The sequence below is a fragment of the Humulus lupulus genome, chromosome 3 (assembly GCF_963169125.1).
Source record: "Humulus lupulus chromosome 3, drHumLupu1.1, whole genome shotgun sequence".
NCBI lineage: Eukaryota > Viridiplantae > Streptophyta > Magnoliopsida > Rosales > Cannabaceae > Humulus > Humulus lupulus.
Window position 1 is genome coordinate 160,960,977 of NC_084795.1, and position 4,773 is coordinate 160,965,749.

Genomic DNA, 4,773 nt, shown 5'->3' on the forward strand with positions numbered 1-4,773 from the left:
ATTTTGTATTTCGTACTGTATTTTGGATTTTTCATAAAGTTATAATATTTTATGTATGTATGTATTCCAAAATAGTAGTTATGTTTAGTAGTTTTTAATGGTCCGAGGTCTAGAATTAGGCAGGGCATTACAACGTTCCAATATTTGATCGATGAATGGAAGTGGAAAATGGTCTTTGCGGGTGGCTGCATTTAATTTTCTATAATCAATGCACATGCGCCACCGAGTTGTGACCTTGGTAGGCACAAGTTCCCCTTTTTCATTTTGTACCACTGTTACTCCTGATTTCTTGGGAACAACCTGGGTTGGGCTAACCCATTTACTGTCAGCAATAGGATAGATTATTCCAGAATCATGAAGTTTCAAGACTTCAGTCTTAACTACTTTCTTCATCATTGGGTTTAATCTTATTTGAGGGTCACAATGTGGTATAGCCCTGTCTTCCAATTGAATGTGATGGGAGCAAATTAAATGACTAATACCTTTGATGTCAGCTATCGTCCATCCTAATGCATCTCTTTGTTCGTGCAACACATTGATGAGTTGGTGCTCTTGTGTGGCATTGATCTTGGAAGATATTATGACCGGAAAAGTGTTGTTAGTGTCTAGGTAAACATGCTTAAGAACCTCAGGAAGTTGGGCCAACTTTGGTTGAGGAGCTTCTTCAATGGAGGGTTTTGGTGTTTCTCGATCTTGAGGGAGTTCCTCAAAGATTGGATTCCAAAACATGGTTCTTCTAGCCTGTGAGTGTTTGAAGATTTCAGGGTTGATTTTAGACTCATCAGGCTCAGACCTTTATGAAATTTGGAAGAGGTGATTAAAATGATTAGAAGTGTATTTCAATTTGACCTCTTTCGAAATTAGTGTATCAATCAGATATGATTGGAAACACTCATCGTTATCAGGTGTTTGTTTGCCAATGTGGAAAACATTCACTTCTAGAGTCATGTTCCCGAAAGAGATTTCCATGAGACCATTCCTACAGTTAATGAGTGCATTTGCTGTTGCGAGGAAAGGTCTACCGAGAATGATGGGAATTGTGGACTCTATAATCACTTTAGATTGAGTGTCCAATATGAGAAAATCAATAGGGTAATAGAATTTTTCAATTTGAATTAGAACGTCTTCTACTATTCCCAGAGGTTTCTTGACTGATCGATTGACCAGTTGTAGTACCACACATGTGGGCTAGAGTTCTCCTAGACCTAATTGCATGTATATTGAATATGACATGAGATTTACACTTGCTCCTAAGTCTAGAAGAGCTTGACCAAATTCCTATTCCCCAATTTGGCATGAGATGGTGGGACAACTAGGATCTTTGTACTTAGGTAGTGTCATGCATTCAATTACCACGCTAGCTTGTTCTGCCAAGAATGCAGTTTTCTTGACATGTTGCTTTCTTTTAACAGTGCACAAATCCTTGATAACCTTGGCATAAACCGAAACTTGTTTGATCACATGCAACAATGGCAAGTTGATCTTCACTTGTGTTAAAAGGTCTAGGATTTCACCATGATTTTCCAGTACCTTTCTAGTGGATTTCAAAGCATGAGGAAAGGGCGCCTATAGTGGAATGCTTATTGGAACATCATCATCTAGAGCGGGCATTGACGTGCTCGTTGTCTTAGTTAACGGTGAAACCATACTTTGACCACTTCGAGTAGTGATGGCATTAACCTCTTTGAAATTTGTATCTGTAGAGGAGGAGGTTTGTGCCATGTGTTGCCCTTTTTGATGGATTAGAGGTTGAGTAGGAAGTCTACCATGCTCTTGAATTGCCAAAGTAGTGTTTAGCTTTGTCATTTGGATTTTTATGTCTTTCATTTCCTCAACCATTTGTGAGAAACAAGATTTGAGCTCTTGAGTTGAGGCTATTTGTGTTTGCACAAGAATTTTCAAGGTATTCTTAAGAGAATTACTTGATTGCATGTTATTTTGAGGAGCAATGTATGCTTTTGGCAGTTGTTGCTGCTTAGGCCTCCATTGGCTCCCAGATGCTTGGTTTGAATCCTTCCAGGTGAAATTTGGATGGTTGCGCAAACTGAGATTGTAAGTGTTTGAGAAAGGGTTATAAGGCTTCTTGTAATCCCCTAAAGCATTGCATTGTTCCTCATTTCCTCCTCTTAACTCACCAAGAGCTGGGCACTCTTGCGGTTGATGTTCTGTCCCTCCACATATAAAGCTTGGATCTTGTGTCTCTACCTTTGCGACCATGTGGATTCCTCTACATTCTTGAGTTTTGAAAGCCTCGAATTGTTGTCTCAATGATTCAATTTGGTTTTTGACATTGTCATCTTCCCTCAATTGGTAGATTTCGGTTGATTGTGGCTTGTCCATAGGACTCGGTCCATTCCATGTGTAGGACTTTTCAGCGAGATCGTTGAGGTACTCGAAAACTTCATCAGGATCTTTTTGAAGGAATTCACCATTGCACGTCATTTGTACGAATTATCTTTGTCTGGTTGTGAGACCGTCATAGAAATAGCTGATCAGACACCAACTTTCGTATCCATGATGTGGGAATTGATTTATCAAATCTCTAAACCTCTCCCAGACCTGATAGAAAGTTTCATGGTCTTTCTGGATGAAGGTAGAGATTTTCCTCTTAAGGCTACTAGTCTTATGGGGTGGAAAATATTTGGCGAAGAATGCTTTTGTCATTTCGTCCCATGTTCCGATAGATCTAGGCCTTAAGGAATACAACTAGCTTTTTGCTTTGTCTTTGAGAGAGAAAGGAACAAATTTCAATCTCACAATGTTGGTGACATCAGCTCGGTTGTTGAATGTAGCCACCACCTATTCGAATTCCCGTATATGCACGTATGGACTGTCATTTTCCAACTCATGGAAGGTTGGTAAGAGGTTAATCATGCCGGGTTTGAAATCAAAATTTGGCATATTGTTGGAATACATTATGCATGAAGGTGTGGCTGTACGCGTAGGATGTAAATAATCCTGTAGTGTTCTTGGTTGGACTTCTTCTTGATGAGCCATCGTGGGTGGTTCAGGAAGTCTCAGTGAATCAGGTGAATTTGAACGAATGGAAGAAAATGATGAACTAAGAGAGTTTTCTAAAGCCTCTACTTGTTGTCTCACGAATCTCCCTAGTGCGTCTCTATTTTGTGGCATAAATTTTTGTTATTTTTTTTGGTAAGTATTATAAGCGCAATCGTGTAATACTGTAATAATTCTACACCAAAAATGTTCCCAGGCCAATTGGGAAGGCTGCCAAGGTACCACTTTAGGCCCAAGAGCTTTCCTAGAACTCCCCTAGGTTCCTAGAAAAGGTTGGAGGGTAACGCTAACACATACCTTATTTAAGAACAAATTTTTCTAAGACAAAACAAGTTTGGTTTTTACTGATTTCCAAAATTACACAAATGTTCTCAATACATTGTTTTTTTATGCTTTAAAATTTTATGATTCAAAATTTTATGTTTTTTTTCGAAAAAAAAACCTAAATCTAGAAAATAAAATTCTAAACATAAAAGTAAAATAAATAAATAAAATAAAACAATAACAAAAACAAAAAAAATGAATAAATAAAATAACTAAAAATAAAAATTACTAAGGAAAAAAATTTAAAAGAGAAATTAAAACAATTTTACTACTTTTTTTAAATAAAAAAATAATTTACTATGCAAACCTTTAATTGTAGAATTACCTCCCCGACAACGGCGCCAAAAATTGATATCGCCCAATAAGCTCCTAAGTGGACGCAGTAGTAATCGGGCTATGTCGTATCCACATAGAGGTAAGATACAAGTAAAAAGAAAGATTAGTAAATTAGAAAAATAAGAAACTTTGAAATAATGTGACTTTGAAAAAGAATAATTTTTAAACACTAAATAAATAAAATTGAGAAATTACAATCAGAAAGAAAATAAGGAAGGCACAAGTTTCATTCATGCAAACATATATATATTAATAAAATTGATTCATTCTGACTCAACTATAATTCTACACCATTAATTATAGTTGGAAAATATATATAATAAAGCTCACCTTAAAATATGTTCTTAATTAAATTATACTAACTTCTAATTTTAAAAACCTATCATATTATATACCTTAGAGTGACAAAATACCAATGGTAGAATGCAGTAAAAGGCATATAATATAACAAATATCCAAAATGAAATCAAGAGCCTAAATTACATAAGAAAGGCATGACTAGACTTATGTAAAAGACACCAATAAATTTAGAATAAAAATTAGAAGAAAATAAATTAATTGTAACAAATACATAGAAATGAAGAAAAAAAAAGAATCAATATATTAAAAATATAATGTGAAACATGAACTTCACTCTAGCCTTTCCACAAGAGAATTTTGCTTAAAATAGACATTGTTTTCACTCAAAAAGTGTAATAGAAATGAAAGAAAAATAAGAAATAAATGTTTTTCTCTCTAACTATACTCTCCAGACTTAATTCCACAATATGATGATTTTTTTCCTACATTTGCTCTCTATTTATAGTGGAATGATGATTTTTTTCCTACATTTGACTCTCTATTTATAGTGGAAATATGACCAAAAATGTGTAAAATCGTGTACAAAATAGTGGAGAAAATGGCTGCAAAAATAGAGCAAAGTGGGACAAGTGGGAGACAAGCTGCGACATTGGGGAGGCACGTTGGACATGTGTCACGCGGTGAGTGGATTCAGCAGAGATGTGATGGGGGAGTGGGAGATAGAAGGTAGGTGAGTGGGACAGGTGGCAGGCTTTGGTTGGCTCGGCAGGCTGGCATGTCAGGCGGGTGGCAGTA

The 4,773-nt window shown here is 36.1% G+C and overlaps 1 non-coding gene across 1 annotated transcript; it reads left to right on the forward strand.

The window, feature by feature from the left end:
• The first annotated feature begins 2,509 nt into the window (after window positions 1–2,509).
• LOC133827766 (small nucleolar RNA R71) lies at window positions 2,510–2,616 on the forward strand. Its single transcript, XR_009890417.1, has one exon. It is a non-coding gene; the product is annotated as a small nucleolar RNA R71 (small nucleolar RNA).
• The last annotated feature ends 2,157 nt before the right edge of the window (window positions 2,617–4,773 follow it).